Below are 17,799 nucleotides of genomic sequence, written 5' to 3'. Positions count from 1 at the left end.
AAGCGGTGAGGGGTTGAGCAATCTTTGAAAATCCTTCGATGAAACGCCGGTAGTAGCCGGCCAGTCCTAGGAATTGCCGCACCTCAGTCGGAGTCTTAGGTGCTTCCCAGTTTTTGATGGCCTCTACCTTATCGGGATCGACATGGATACCATTTTCGTTGATCACATGTCCTAAAAAGTGAACCTCGCGAAGCCAAAATTCGCATTTCGAGAGCTTAGCATACAGTTGCTCCTTCTTCAATAATTCCAGAATTACCCTTAAGTGTTCCTCGTGGTCAGCCTTGTCCTTGGAGTAGACGAGAATATCATCAATGAAAACAATCACAAACTTGTCGAGGTACGCCTTGCATACTCGATTCATGAGATCCATTAATACGGCTGGTGCGTTAGTTAGACCAAAAGGCATAACCGAAAACTCGTAGTGACCATACCGTGTTCTGAAAGCCGTCTTTGAAATATCTTCTTCGCGCACTCTTAGTTGATGGTAACCAGATCGCAAATCAATCTTCGAGTAATAACTCGATCCTTGGAGCTGGTCAAACAGATCATCAATTCGGGGTAAAGGATAACGGTTCTTAACCGTCACCTTGTTCAACTCCCGGTAGTCAATGCACATGCGGAAAGTCCCGTCCTTCTTTCTGACAAATAAGACAGGGGCTCCCCATGGCGATGAGCTAGGTCGGATAAAACCCTTATCCAACAAATCTTGCAACTGAGTGGACAGTTCCTGAAGCTCCGCCGGTGCGAGCCGATACGGGGCTCGTGCTATGGGTGCTGCACCGGGTGTCAACTCGATTTGGAATTCGACTTGTCGTATAGGAGGGAGTCCAGGCAAATCCTCTGGGAAAATTTCCGGAAAATCTCGTACAATCGGTATATCTTCAATTCGCTTCTCCTCCGCGGGTTTCTCAACAATATGCGCCAAAATTTCCGGATGACCCTTTCGTAGATACTTCTGCGCCTTCATGAGGGTAATGACGCTGGTGGTCATGCCGCTTCTCTCACCTCGGATCGAAACGATCTCGCCGGAAGGGGTAGTAATGTGGACTATCTTGTCATAACATATAATCTCCGCTCGGTTCTCGGATAACCAGTCCATGCCGACAACGACATCAAAACTACTAAGCGTAAAAGGAATAAGGTCGATATCAAAAATATGACCTGACAGTTTTAACTTACATCCCGCAAGTACATGAGTCGTTACTATAGTCTTACCGTCAGCTAATTCAACAGGAAACTTAGCATCTAACGGGGTTGGAGTTAAGTCTAAGAGTTGGCTAAAGGCTTTCGACGCAAAACTCCTATCAGCTCCGGTGTCAAACAATACAGAAGCAAAACAATCGTTCACAGGGAACTTACCAGTCACCACGTACGGATCATTGCGGGCTTGACCCGACCCAATAACAAAAGCTCTTACTTTACCGTTGTTTCCACCACCACTGCCACTTCCATTACCTCCATTGCTGTCGTTCTGTTTCAGCTTAGGGCAGTCCTTCTTAAAATGTCCCTCTTGTCCACACTCAAAACATCCCTTGGTTGTCATGGGTGCTCTAGGAGCACCCTTTGCCGCAAGGTCTCCTCTACATTCCTTTGCTTGGTGACCCATCTTTCCGCATCTCTGACACTTGACACGGTCACACGGGCCAGCATGATGATAGTTGCACCTGTTGCACTTCGGATATTTCCCAGCTATCCGCTCGAACCCTGCCCGCTACTGTTGTTATTGTTATTGTGACCCTGATTGTTGAAGCCCCGAGTGAGTTCGGGCTTTCGGTAGTGTTGCTGCTGTGGGGGGTTCGAGTATAAGGATCTGGTGTTGTCAAACTTTCTCTTCCCGCTACTCGGGTTGCTGTTGTTGTTGTTGTCAGTGCTCGGGTTGTCACGAGCTTTAGTGGTTGAACCCCTAGGTGGTAGCGCACCTTGGGTCACTTCTTGATCCGTTAGTTTGTGAGCTAACCGAATCGCTTGCTGAATCGTGGCTGGTCTGGAAGACGTTACCATGCCCTGAATTTGCAGTGCTAACCCATCAATATACATTTCAATCCTCTTACTCGGCGGATCTACCATCCGCGGATACATCACAGCTAACTCGTGAGAACGGGTAGTGTAGGCTTCGATTTCCGAACCCACCATCTTTAATGACCAAAACTCTGACTATAACTTTGCAATCTCCTCCCTAGGACAGTACTCTTCTCGTATCATGTTCTTGAACTCCTCTCAGTTCATAGCGTTAGCCAGTTCCAATCCAAGAATTTGCACATTTGCACATCGTCTGGGGACACCTCTGAGTGTGCCTCTGGCTCAGCCGGTTCTTCCTCCGGTTCCTCTTCGGGTTCCTCCTCGGGATCTTCCTCGGGATCCTCCTCAGGCTCCTCTTCGGGATCTTCTTCGGGTTCCTATTCGGGCTCTGCCTCAGGTTCGGCTGCGTTCTGAGCAATTTGCATTTGTAAGACATCGCAACGCTCTAAAGCTATCTCGGTTCGGGTTCTTGCTACTTGGAGTTGCTCTTACAAGTCTATCATCTCGGCTTGCATCTTTCTCATAATCTTCATCTGTTGATCACTAGCCTCTTGCATTTCCTTCCTGGCCGCTGTCATGCGGGCAATTTCCTCCTTAGTCTCGGTTCCATCTTTTAACAGTCCGGAAACGTTAGCTCTCGTATAGCGCATGTAACCCACGTCACGCTCCAAACAAGAAACAACAGCTGCGAGCACACGCTCTACAGGTTCGGTTATGGGTGGTAGGGTGTTGGGGTAAGCAGGATGGTTCGGGTGGGGTAGCGGGGGAACTTGTTCGTGATAAACCATACGCCTAATCATATTAGGGTACCAATCCCAGCTAACTTCGTTTTCGTACATGCCTCCGGATAAGCGATACCTCTTCGGTGCAGGAGCTTCGAGTTCCGGTACTACACGGGGTGGCGATGAGGTGGGGAACTGCGGTTCCTTCCCATGGGCATGAGTCATCTGATCGGATGGTGATGATGGTAGCGTCGATATCCTTACAGGTAAGCCGTGTATGCGCGCGTATGAGTGAAAGAGGTAAAGAGATAAGATTACAAAGACTACACAAACATATGCAATGCGTATCATTATAACTAATGGGTCGTCGCGGTTATAGTCTAGTATGCATGCAGCTTCTAGTTCGTTAAAACCAATGTCTCTGATACCAATCTGTCACACCCTCAAAATCCACTAACGGAGTTTTACCGTCAGAGGGTGTGAACTAACAGGATCGGAATCATTAGTTATAATCAAACCATAAAAACATTTAAATGAAAATAAGTGCGGAAGCGTAAAACCATAGAAACCAATGTTGCGTCACGCAGGACGACTTAAAAACCCAATGATAACAGTTTAAAATAAGTTTGCATAATTAAAAGTGTTTCAAGCAATGCATGATCCTAAACCGCGCGCCCGCCTCGGCTACCTAAGAATAACATACTAAAAGTGTCAACACGGGGTTGGTGAGTTCACAAGTTTATATAAAATAAAGCGTTTTGCGTTAAGCGTTTTGCGTTACCAGATAGTGTTATGTCAATTATATATCTATAGGTAGCTAGCCTATAAAACAAGTATTACTAAGTGTTCGACACCGAAGCTGACTGTTTATCATTTGCCATGCCACCAGGTCTATCCCGACCATGGTATGTGTTTAGCCAAGATTACACCCACTCGACCTCCAGTCGAGTTTAGCGTTGGGTGGGGTTTGTCAAACCCAGTAGTACTACTCAACAATGACTCGCTATTATCCAATATTAAACGGTTCGATGTGAATGAAGGACTTTACTTAACGCGTTTGCCACTTAGTCTTTACAAGTGATATATAATCTATATTAACAAAATCTTAAATGCGTTTTCGGAGTATGTTATCTCCCCAAGTGAAAAGCGTTTGAAAACAGTTTAAAGGGGTAAGTGAAACTCACTGTTTGCAAAGAATTCCCAAAATAAATCACCAAGTGATGCGCGTCACAGAAAACTCTCTCTAGCGTTCTAAAACAACAAGGAGATTTTCTAAGTATCAGAACTAATATCGAGTCTCTAGACCCGGCACATAATTCCTAATCACAAGATACGTTTCGTGTTTGTTTGTGAATCGTGTGTGACTTAACGAGTACATTTGTGATACGATACGTGTGTGAACAATTATTTACGTGTCATGTATTAATAACGTATATCACTAGCAACTATTCCCCGCAAGGGCAATTTGGTCAAAATACCACACTTATTTAGCAAGTATTCCCCGCAGGGGCAATTTGGTCAAAACATAACAATTAACTAGCAACTAGCACTTTTCATGCATTTTCACAAAGTTCGGCAGTTAACTTTACCGAGACAGAATTATACTTGAAAGATTATACTATTCCACCGATCATAGCCTCTCAATTAATTCATAAAAAATCATCACAAAAGCATACATGTATTAGGTTTCCAGAACATGCTTTATTTTATTTTTATTCCACATAGGTTTCTCACAATGATCAAAACATTACAGCAAACTCATAACAGTCAAATTCATGCGCAACAGAATGTTATTTGAAATTCCCGTTAAATGAAAAATCCAACAGATGCAAGACCACTTGGGTTAGGTTCCTAACTCAACAAGTCAACTTCCAGAAGTGGAACCAACCCAATTGGTCTCGTAGTTCATGAGATATAATATTTACAAAACAACCTAACAGCAGGTCTAACAACTCAGCTTTGCACAACGTTTTTGTAAAATCATAAAGGTTAACTTTTACACGTCCAAAAATTGCAAATTTATATTCTTTAGAAACTAGACTCAACCTAGTTTACTGTAATATCAGTAATCTCAACCAATTCTTAAATTAACATTTAGTTACAGTTGTCTAATCATAACTTACAATCTGTCCAGTACCAGTTTTGATCTTTAATCGCATTTAAATCGTTTGACCAACCAAAACACCTCCAAATTAGGCGTGGTTGGACTTTCTGAAAACTAGACTCAGAGTACTACCTTTTAGACTCATAATTAGCTCAGTTTGCTTATATACTCAATAAGTTACACACCGTTCAATTTTAACAATCACTGCTGTCAAACTCAGCAAGCATAAACAATCATCTAACATGCATCCTAAGCATATGACATAACTCAAAACACGCAATAAACATTATTAATCATAAAAATCAGTAGTAACCCTTTAGGGTTTACAAACAATTAATGATTCATCAATCTTTCACCGTTCAAAATCACATATGACTATCAATATCAATCACTAACACATAATTAATCATCCTCTAGCCATAATCAATCATAAAACACTTAATATATGATATTCAATAGTTAGGGTTTCATATATATACCTTAAAAACGCAGAGATAACCAAGAGAAACGCGAGAGGTGCTTAGAAACGAGTGTAGGATGCTTCAATTGTGAAAACCAAGATCATACAAGGGTGGTATGGTGGTGATGTATGGCTGCCGATCGCAAGAGGGGAGGGGGTGAGGTGCCGTCGGGTTTTTGAGAGAGAAAGGGAAAGAGATTAGGGTTTTTGATTTATATTATTAATAATAATAAGTTACATCAAGGCCCCTCCACTTCTAAACATTATTTTTCTAGCTTAATCTAAGTTGTTTGCATCTTGAGTTAACGTTTTAAACAATATTATCACATAACACATAAGTCTAACACATAATTATCATATAATTATTGTTTTGACGTTTTTCGTTTATTCACCAATGGTTTGCGTCAATTCGTTTGCGTTTCGGTGCAATTCCCGAAAGACTACACATGTAGTAAGTGTCAAGCGTCATTTAAACCCTAGTTTAAATGTAATGAGGTGTGCGTTATAGATTCAATGATCTTTAAGTTTGAATTGATGGAGTTGAGTTAACGGAGTTAACCTGAAATTGACGATTGTCACATTAATAAGTTCCACACCCTTACTAAACACTCCATGAAGGCAACCGGGTCTCGCGGTTGATTGAGATTTATGCGCATTGCACTTTCTTAGGCTCGCAAGCCTTGGTGTCAAGTGTTCGGTAAACAAGTGTGTCACTCTTACAGTTTACTACATATCCGCCACACGAATCTTCCTCAAGGAGAGGGGAGTGAAAAGGAGAGATTACTTAAGGAATTTCCCATTTTTTTCTAAAGTTTGAAAACAATTTTGAGAGTGAGGCATAGCCTCAGATAAAGTGTGTGCTTTTGTGTACAAGAATAATATTAAATCATTAAATAGTATTTAAGCCACTGCAATCAATAATATAATTCACGGTGCAAACACGTAAATGCATATCACGTATAGGGACCCTAAGCATGCTACTAGGCTGTTATATCTAACCACCTATCTTATAGCTTCGGCTCTGATACCAATCTTTCACACCCCGACCAAAGGCGGCGGAACATGCCGGGGCGTAATGTATTGATTGGACATTAGCTCAAAATACACTAATTAAAGCGACAATGAATATTTAATTTTATTATCATTAAACACGTAAACAAATTCAATAATTATAACAATTACATCATATTCTTGTATGTTGAATAATATCCTAAGGTCAAACTATTGTCTTCCAACTTGAATAATATCAACTACTTGTACCTGTAACAAGTATGAAAATAGAGTTTGTCAACACGAATTTCGGTGAGAATGCATAAGTTGTAGTTTTATATATATATAGATAAATCACAATTCATATGTAAATGATGAGTATTACAATTCATATGAAAATATAAACAACTGAATAGATGTGGACCCGTTCTTATTGATACGAAATCAAAGTACTTGGGTAAATGTATGATCATACTAGATGAGGATGAGATACCAACCACCAAACATAAAATAAACAATTAAGTACATATAGCATTATCATAGAGCATGTAATAATCACACATAAACATATATTGAATTGTGTTATGAAAAGATAAGTAAATAAAAATGAGTAATTTAAATAGGGTATACATGCCACCCATAAAATTTAAAAGATAAAAAAGGGGGATATGTTGTTAGGGCATGAATTTTACGCTGATGATCCATTATTCTTGTCTATATTAGGGATAGATTATCCTTGAGATATGTTTCAGATTATGAAGGATCAGGGGTCCTCGATAATATATGTTTACTAATAATTGTGTTTGAATGGTGATGTGTTAGCTAGGTATAACGACTCTATGACTATTCCACCTCATAATTCGCTACTGGAAGCTCCCAGCACGTGGAAGAGTGGCGGATTTTTAGGGAATATTGTTAGTTGTTATTCCTTTATAATTGAGATAACCGATTAGTTAGGAGACACTTGTATTCACACACACTTTAGCTGAGCTTACAATTATCTCTAGCAACACACTGGCAATCGTTTGTACTACTGATCGTAATCTCCAAAACACTTGTAACCCGATTTTCATAATAATAAAGTGGTGATAGACGATTTGTCATCACCTGTGGTTTTTTTTCATTTGATCTAATCAAGATCAAGGTGTTTTTCCTCGCAACAAATCACATTGTTCATCCCTATTTCGTTCGTATAATCATTATTGTCATCGTAGCACTAAACTCACATTACAAATTTGGTTATTCGATCCTTAGTCGATTTTTGACCAAAACAATTTGGCGCCCACCGTGGGGCAATTGGTGCTGTAATACAGAAAATACCTTATCAATATTCAACCTTCCATACCCGTATCACCATCAATGGCCTCTCAACAATCTTCTGCTTCATCAACCGTACGCTCATCCATTTCTCACTCATCATAAACTTTGCCACCGATGCCTCCTCCAATCACGGGAGCACCAAGGGCTGCTGCTGCTGTAAACAAGACACAACTACCAGTCTTCAAGAGCTCGAAAACTATTGCTGCCACTTTGGTGGTTAATACTAACAATGATGTTTCTACCATGTTTTCACAGGTCAATGCATACATGGAGCAACAAAACAAGACTAACAAGAGGATTTGGGAGATAGAATACATCAAGAGGACTAAGAGGCCAGAGGAGGATCAGACTCCTTTGGTGCCTAGGATGCTGGATTTCGCCACCCTAGGGTCCTCGGCTCAGTACATGCAAGGATCCTCTATCCTTCAGTAGGGATCCATGGGTCAACAAACTCAAGGATCCTCGATCATTCATTCAGGATCATCGATCCTGGATTCGAGGTTCATGGGTCAGCAGATTCAAGGATCCTCTATCTTTCAACAAGGATCTTTAATCCTTAATCAGGGATCGATGGGTCAGCAGGCTCAAGGATCCTCTATGTTCCAGGAAGGATCATCGATCCTTCAACTAGGATCCTCCGGATTATTTAATCAAGGATCTTTCAACTCCCAACCTCAAGGATCCTTCCTTTAGACTCAAGGATCCTTCAGAACCCAGCATCAGAGGTCCATGAAGGAGATATTATCCCTATGCAGACTATCGTTTATGGTGGACCAACTCCTGTAGCAGACGCTTCTTGCCTCAGCCACTCTTCTGGAATGCCAACCTTCACACAACGAGGAGGTAACATGCATGATCCCATATCCTTGAATGCTAACCGTGGTTATATGCAGGATTCATGTATCAACCACGTTATGGCTAAGGAACTGCAGAAACTCAAGGATATGATATTCAGCTTACCGTACCAGGGGTAATCCGTCCTATTCCTGAGATACCAGAAGGAAGCCACAAATTTTCCAGATTTGCTCCACCAATCTGTGATGCGGAGATACCGTAACGCTTTCAAACCCCATCATGAAAGTGTACGATGGGACCACTGATCCTGAGGAGCACGTAGCTTAATACAGGGAAAGGATGGAAATCAACCCGATTCCGTAAATGCTCAAGGAGGCTTGTCTGTGCAAAGGTTTTGGAGCCACGCTATCAGGATTTGCTTTAAAATGGCTGCTAAGTCTTCCATCCATTTTATGTTACTTCTTTCTCACATTTGGTTAACTTGTTCAACAGCCAGTTTTCCTATAGTAGGAAATTTGAGAAGTTAACTAGTGTCCTATATAGAGTAATCCAACCTAATGGTGAATCCCTTAGGGATTTTTTCACAAGGTTGAGCAGGGAGGCCCTAGAAATCCCAAATCTTTACATGGCTACAGCTATAGAAGCCTTTAAGATGGGGCTAAATAGGGGCTCCCCCTTTTATGGTGATCTTGCGATGACTCCTTGCAGGTATTTAGATGAAGTAAGGAACAGAGCATTAAGGTTCATACGGCTGGAAGATGACAAATGGATCCAAGAACGATTTGGGGCTCAAACAAAGCAAGAATCCCCTGACAAAAATAAAGGATCCTTGTTCAGAAACAACAACTCAAAGCCGTACTCCAAATTCAACAACCAAAACGTCCGAGCAGTTGAAGAATGAGACGATGATGAAGATTACCCAAGCATCTCAGAGTACTGTTTCTCCGTGGATACTCATGGCTTGATTTGTGCCATGAAGGATCTAAGAGAGAAGGCAAGGTGGCCCCGAAAGAACGAGAAGTCAACGACCTTCAAAGACAAATCCAAATGGTGCGCCTTCCATGAGGATTTTGGCCATATGACGGACGATTGCATCGGTTTGAGGAGAGAAATTGGATACCTCCTAAGCAAGGGTCATTTTAAGGAACTGCTGGGAAGAAAAAAGTCAAGGATCCAGAATCCTGAAGAGGTTCCTTAAAAAGAAACTCCGCCCCCACCAGATGCTCAAGTAATCAACTTCATCTCTGGTGGCTCAGATATCTGCGGCACTTCCTTCTCCGCAGCTAAAAGGCTCGCCAAGGAGACCAAGTTAGATAACGGGGAACGACCGGTTATATCCACCACTTTAACGACTGACAAAAGGATCTTCTTCGATGAAGAAAATAAATCAAACATCCAGGATCCACATCATGACAGTTTGATTGTTACTTTGTTTATTGCTAACCATTATGTTCGCAGGATCCTAGTAGATGGTGGAAGCTCGATCAATATCATCCAACACGATGTGCTTCAGAAGATGAACATACCAGACTCGGAGATCATCCCCAGTATTTCGGTGCTAGTTGGTTTAAGTGTTGAAACCAAGAAAACATTGGGGGACATTAAACTCCCAATATACATCGAAGGGTTAAATTCTTACAAGAAATTCTATGTTATTGATAACCTTTTCTTGTTGCAATGTTATTTTGGGCAGGCCTTGGCTACATGGGATGAAGGCAGTAGCCTCTACTTACCATCAATGCATTAAACTTCCGACTCCTTGAGGAGTAGTAAGGATAGATGGTTATCAGGTGGAAGCCAAGAACTATTATTCTTCATCTATGAAGCCGACAGCCAAACAGACGATAGCATAGCACCACAGCAGCATCCTAGGGACGTTTTGGAAGCTCGAGAGCGAGACATAAAGGAAGTATCCTTAGATCCCGAGGATCCAGATGTGAAAGTGTTCATAGGATCCAGTATCCCTGGCAAAATCAAGGAGGATATAGTATCCTTCCTAAAGCGAAGAAAGTCTATGTTTGCCTTCAGACATTCAGACATGACAGGTATTTCTAAGGAGGTAATCACTCACAAGTTAGGCCCTGATTTATCTGTTAAACCCGTCTATCAGAAGCGAAGGAAATTCGCTCCTGAGAGGAACGCGATCATACAAGAAGAAGTTGAAAAACTTCTTAAGGCCGGTATGATCACAGAGGTTAAGTATCCTCGATGGTTAGCTAATGTGGTTGTTGTTTCTAAAAAGAATGGAAAGTGGAGGGTGTGTGTCTATTTTACTGATTTACACAAGGCATGCCCAAAGGATCCTTTCCCGTTACCACATACAGACTCCATGGTGGATGAAACGGTAGGACATGAGATGCTCACCTTTATGGATGCTTCCTTTGGATTTCAAAAAAATCAGATGGAACCATCTGATCAAGAGGATACATCATTCATGATTCCTACTGGCATATATTGTTATATTGCTATGCCATTCAGATTAATAAATGCATGGGCAACATATCAAAGATTAGTCAACATGATGTTCAAGGATCAGTTAGGCAAGACAATGGAGGTCTACATAGATGACATGGTGGTGAAATCAAAAAGGGCAGAGGATCATCTCAGAGATCTAGAAGAAGCTTTCAACATCCTGGATCAGTACAATATGAAACTAAACCTGTTAAAATGCCATTTTGGTGTTAAGGCTGGGAAATTTCTAGGATACATGGTGACCAAGAGAGGAATAGAAGCGAGCCCCGAACAGATAGAAGCCATCATCACTTGAAGTCTCCTGTGAAGGCTAAGGATGTCCAAATGTTTACGGGGAGAATAGCTGCTCTCAACAGATTCATTTCCAGATCCTCGGAGAAGTGCAAAGACTTCTATGACATCCTCAGGAAGAACAAGAAGTTCGAGTGGACGGAGAAGCATGAAATTGCACTTAAGGCCTTAAAGGATTACTTATCCTCAGCACCAGCTCTGATGAAGCCTGTGGATGGAGAATCCTTATATCTGTACCTAGATGTTTTAGGAAATGCAGTAAGTGACGTCCTCGTGAAGGATCATGAAGGTGAACCGCATCCCGTTTATTATGTAAGTAAAAGTCTACTGGATGCGGAAGCCAGGTATTCTCATTTAGAAAAATCAATTCTTGCACTTATTATGGCTTCTACTAAACTGAGACATTACTTTGAGAAGCATACTATTATTTTGAGAACTAATTATCCTATTAAGAATGTGCTTAGAAAACCATAATTGTTAGGAAGGATGGCCAAGTGGGCTGTGAAGCTGAGTGCATATGATATTCAATATGAGCCCAGAACAGCCATTAAGTCACAAATGCTTGCAGACTTTGTGGCTGATTTCAGTAGTGACATGCAGAAGGAAGCTAACCTAGAGGTTCAGCAACTGGAAGAAACCAAGGATCCTTGGGTCCTCTACACAAATGGAGCATACAACGTAAGAGAAACAGGATTAGGTATCCTACTGAAATCGCCACAGGAGTCCATTGCATGTGCATTTCAAGCCACCAACAAGGCACTAATATAAATTGGATGCGGCTCATTGGTAGAGCACTCACTTTACTAGTGAGAGGTATGGGGTTCAAACCTAACTATCATCAATTTATATGGGAGATATGAGGGATGACCATGGCTTGCCAGAGTTTGAGTCCTGATCTCACCCGGTTTTACCGGCTCCTCGCTGTCGTGTCGTTTGGCGGGCGTGGGGTCAGGTTTTATCCGGAGAATCCCTCAATAGGTGGGCCGCTAGGGGCTCCGTCTTTAACCAATGGGGCCGCGTACGGAGTACCCGGCGTTACTTAGTAGGTCGTTCCAAAAGAAAACAGGCACTAAAGTCGAAGAGTCAACCTCATCAGGCAACCCACTGGCTCAAATGTCAAAAGGAGGCGCGACTCTAATGTTAATACTTTATACAGAACATGTGGCACGAGAGGTGACCACTGGACCTCAAAGTGCCCCTACAAGGACCTAGCCCAACCCATCGAAGCCTAACCCGAACCCAACAGACCCAACCACTTCTGGTCCCACCAAAAGCGGTGCATACGTCCCACCCACCAGGCGTGACAGTGCAGCCCCCCTGCTACAGGCGGGGCCGACATGAGGCGTAGGAACGATGAGAATTCGGTTCGGGTGAACAACCTTTCTGAGGATACCCGAGAGGCTGACTTGCGTGAGTTGTTTCTTAAGTATTAATCACATTAATACTTAGGATATAAGTTAATAGTTTATTATGTAAATATTATTAGTAAAAGGGCCAGATTTGTAATTGTTATAAACAGGCCCGTTAAGGTAGTTAGAGTTTATGACGGTTGTTGATAAAAACCGTCTGATATAACTGTTTCAGCAACTATAAATAGGACCCTCTGATTGTTGTAAAACTCAATTCGTTTATAATATATTTCCATTCAATATAGATTATTGTTCTCTTCTTATTGTTATTAACGTTCCCGTAAATCACCAATTATTGTGAGTTCTTTGATTACCAACAGTTTCAACCGTTTGGGAACGTGTCTCGGGCTTATGCTGCTATGGACCAGAAGACCGGGATGAGCCGAGGGTTCGGTTTTGTTAATTTTGTGAGACGGGAAGATGGTGAGTGGGCGATTACTAAACTTAACGAGTATGGTTATGATAATCTTATCTTGAGCGTGTAGTTGGCCGCTCCGAGGGCAAATTAGTCTTCTTGTTTGTGTGAGCGTCTGGTGGTTTTGTAAGGATTATGAGCTTTGTTTTGAAACGTTTTGAGACTCTTATTTACTTTAATTGTTGAAAGTTATGGACTCTTATTAAATATGGTAGTTTACATTTGCAATATGTTTTAGGATTATAGAAGATGAAAAGCATACATGATCTCTATGAGGAAATGACCACTCTCTCCACCCTATGACCCTAACATATTGGTAGTGTTCGACAAATATCACTGATCCAAAACAATTTCAATCAAATCACACAACAATTTCAATCAATCATTTGACCATACACGGCAAATTTTCGCATTTGAAAGTTTCATTCATACAAACATACCTTGCTAACAACCTAATGCGAGTTTTTCCCGCAACTTGGATAAAATAGAGTCTCCCCAATACACATCTCCGTATGCTATTTTCTCATCAGATTGCCACTTCTCAACTTTATTTTTTATGCTCTCAAAACCTTTATTAACCTCTTCAAACGTCTTCTTATTCGGTTTTATAATCTTTTGTATAAGTTCTTCAACCTTCGCAACAAAATTACTCTCGGAAACTTCTTCAAAACCAGTTGCATTTGCATGTTCATACCATCTCTGTATAAACTTATTCCTCTGTGGTCTAACACTGAAATAAGCGAGAGAGATGTCATCACCTTTGAAGTGCCTGTAATAATTTGCAATGTCCAACGGCTCATAAAGTCTTCTAAGCCGAGTTGCTAAATCCACCAACTCATCCCACACCTCAAATTCATCAGGCAGGTCCTTACGCATCACCATTGCAACAACTACATCCCAGATCATAGCTTGTTCTAAACGATTCACGTTAGCTCTAAAGTCGTCGTCCTCGTTATGAAGCTTGAAAGCTTCATAGTAGTCAATTTGGCCAACATCGTGTTTTTTTTTTGTATTCAAGGATTTCGCTTATCAAATCTTCAATGATCTTTGGTCTCTTATTGGGTTGATTTGATTTATAAAGTCTCATGTTTTGTTTAATTTGATCCTCGTTTTCTTTCTTCCTCTTCTCGGCCTCTTCCGCTGCCAGTAAACACCATTTCGCACTTGCAGTCTATAAGGACATGAATATGTAGATTAGTTCTAGATCCAGGAATAAAATCAAGAAGATGGTTTGAAATGGTGATTAAATTTGTACTCACCAGTTCAAACAACGCTTTGTTTCTTGTACGAACTGCATCACCAGTGGTGCCATGAGATATCCACAAGTGTTCATTAAGGTCTTTCAGATAAACCATTTCTTCCAAATGTAATCCGTTCTTGTTCAGTTCTTCTTCATAACCAAAACTTTCGGTTAAACTTTGAAGAGCAAATTCAGCTAAATCTTGATCTTCGTTGGGTAACTGCAGGAAATAAAACAACAACTGTAGAGCAACATTAGGGTTTTCTACAACGAGCTGTTGTCTGGGTGCAGATGGGCCCAACTCTTCACCTATAGTGCAGAAAACGTAAATACCAAAAGGCCTGTAAGGGCTGACTTTTACAAAGTCAACAGACAGCTTCTCCTTTATTGAGTTTGATGGTTCCAGAAAATCAAATGCATCATGGCTTGCAACAGTTGATGCATTAATCAACACATTCTCAAAAAAATCTATAGCTTGGTTATCATCTACCATCTGATCAAGATCAATGGTTTTTTTGTCAGGAGTTTTTATGTTGAATAATTTTGCAACTTTGTCGGACTTTTGAGTGGTGATGGGGCGGACTTTGTGTTGGAAGAATTGAAAGATACTAGGTAGGTGGTCTCGAATGGATGCTTTTGGAGCTAGCATTATACGAGGAACAATGTCATGCTGCATGACAAAATGGGTAAAATGACCCGCCCATTTTTCTCGCCGGACCGCGTGGGTGAGGGTCCTGTCACCTATTAGGGGAGACCCGAAAGTTACACAGCCAATTGGAAGTCTGGTTTTTTGTTTTCTTGTGTATTCATCAAGCATCCACAGCGTGGCAAGACTTGCTATTGCACCACCGGATGAATGTCCAGAGAATAAAATCTGTTTACCTTCGTTTACAGCTTTCTCCACCTGGTAATTAATCCACATTTAAAGTTTTAGGTCTTCATGAACCAATGAAATATAAACCAAAAATTTATATCTCAGAAACTGAAAGTCAACTGTACCTTGGCCTTGAACCTGGGATTGTTCCAAAGATCCTGAAATATTCGAAGAACTGATCTGTTGACTTTAGCAAGTTGACCCTCTCCGATACGCCGGAGAGACGGAAACATATTACAATCAACATTAGTTTCTCCAAAATGATCATCTTGGTAGAAATCGTCAACCTCCATTGATCCTTTAAATGCAATGATTAAAACCTCAACTGATGACGCAGATGAAGCAGCACCTGCACCCTGATGGTTGCTTGTCAGATAATATTGATTGCTATGAGCTTTCATGGAAAGAGTGCAAGCTGCTTTGATAAGCTCATTAGTCAGGCTTAGTTTCACTGATTCTCTCTCTGCCTCCGTTCTTTTCTCTCTGAAAATTAACACAGTTCTGTAAGTAGTAAGTTGATCAAATATGTCCCTGTTTTTGATTTACGACTACTTCATAATTTAGGAAAATATGTAATAAATGATCTTAAGGGGAAATATATAAATGCTAATACCTATAGCTTATGTTCAACACCATAGTATGAGTTCGTTTTGTCAAGTTCATAAAGAAAAATATATGAAATTAGCTTTTTGTCAGTTCATTTTCAATATACTTTTTCTATATCTTTGTATTTCGTTTCATACGTTTTGTTCTACATTTGCTATGAGCTTTCATTGAAAGAATGCAGGCTGCTTTGATAAGCTCATTAGTCAGGCTTAGTTTCACTGATTCTCTCTCTACCTCCATTGTTCTCTCTCTGAAGACCACAGTTTTGTAAGTTGAATTAGTCCATCTCTTATATTACGCTTGCTTGTTTAGTTTATATAGAAATAATATATAGAGTTAATTACACAATAGGTTGTTGTAGTTTTGATCAAGTAATGAATTTGAAGTCTTACCGCCTTCTTGCAAACATGTCTTAGTGAAAGCAGATAGACTATCTTTAACAAAACTAGTAAGGTTTAAAAGTAAAAATTTGTGGTTTCAATATTATACTAGTAAGCCTAACTTATGTTAAGTTTTCAGTTAATTTGTATGAAATGATAATTTTACCCTTAGATAACTACAGAGGCTGTTGTGTTACACTATATTTTTAATAAAAGAGTCGATAATGTAAATTACTAAAATATTAAAACCACATCACAAATCAAATTTAAACTATGTTGGTATTAATCTTATAATCTAATGGCACGAGAATAATGATTAAAACTTGGGATCTTATAGTCTCATTTAAAACCAAACTTAGAGGTTTTTCTACGGTGATCTGTTTCCTCCTTAACGGTGCTCAAATCAGTATGAACGATTGACATCACGTCTCAAGAAGGCTCACTCAAGTATTATAGGTAGTTTCAAATGTCGTTAAAAAGGAACACCCAAAAACTGGGGAACACCATTCCCAACCCTTAATCACTGCCCCACATCCTAATGGTACACACTCAATCACCTACATCACATCATTTTTATAAGGAAAAAAACACCAAAAAAATCAAAAATATAATTTGAAAAAATTATAAAACTCAAAAAAGCAAAAAAATAAAAAAAGTAAAATATACTATAATGTTCATCTAGCATCCCCCATTCCAAAAAAGAAAAAAACACTCGGTTTCAAGTTTAGTTTAGTTTTTAGGGGGTTTAGGTTTTTTAGCTTAGGGGATAACACTGTTCATTAACATTTTACACGTAAAATAACAAATTTTATTTAACAGTTCTTTAAGATTTTATATGTAAAAATGAATATTTAATATGTAAAATAACACTTTTCATTAACAGTTATCACGTAAAACAACAAATCTTATTAATATTTTACATGTAAAAAAACATGTTTCGTTATAATTTTAATGTAAATTCAATAATTATATATATATATATATATGGGAAAGTGAATATGGGGTTGTTAAACATCTAAACTCAGATATGAAGCATTCAAAACTACGTCGTTTTCATTAATCTTACATTAAAACTTTCTTTTTTTTTCTTCAATCCAATGTCGCTACGAAACCATCGAAAATGAGATTAAAAATTTTGTTGAAACCTTTGTTTAATATTTTTTTTGGTTGAATCCAAAACTAAAATTGAGTATTCGTCAAAGGAATTCAAGTTTCAAGTATGTTTTCTAGCTAATTATTGAATTGATTTCATAATATAATGTTTTAAAGAATTTACAAATTAAATATCACATCTAAAAAACAATGAGTGGGGATTTACAAAGTTCTCTAAATTATATATACAAAAATAAAATAGGACAATATTACGAGAGAAGATATACAAGGAAGATGATGTGTGAATCAAGAGAAAGAGAAGGGAAGTTAAACAAAATTATTATAATATTTTGTTTATATTCTATGCATGTTTTAAATGAATTTATTTAAAGAAATATGACATAAAAATGGATAGCTTTGGTGTAATAATTGATCAAAACGATGTAGTTTGGAACGTTTTATATTTAAGATTAGACGCTTAACAGCATCATATTCAGTATATATATATATATATATATTCAAAACCAACATATGGTTATCTCTTGGAATTTAGTGTTTATGAACATCAACAAATAATACTTTTATGCGTATACAGGACAATGCGAGTTTC

General features: G+C 39.5%; 1 pseudogene; it reads right to left on the bottom strand.

The window, feature by feature from the left end:
- Positions 1 to 13,348: 13,348 nt before the first annotated feature.
- LOC143550171 (protein EDS1L-like) lies at positions 13,349 to 15,622 on the bottom strand (annotated as a pseudogene).
- Positions 15,623 to 17,799: the final 2,177 nt, after the last annotated feature.

This window comes from Bidens hawaiensis, unplaced genomic scaffold (genome assembly GCF_021521415.1).
Source record: "Bidens hawaiensis isolate Kalapana, Puna unplaced genomic scaffold, B.hawaiensis_p1.1 tig00015932_1, whole genome shotgun sequence".
In the NCBI taxonomy this organism is placed as follows: Eukaryota; Viridiplantae; Streptophyta; class Magnoliopsida; order Asterales; family Asteraceae; genus Bidens; species Bidens hawaiensis.
Note: the sequence above shows the minus strand (reverse complement) of the source record. Positions and strands in the feature narration are given on the sequence as shown.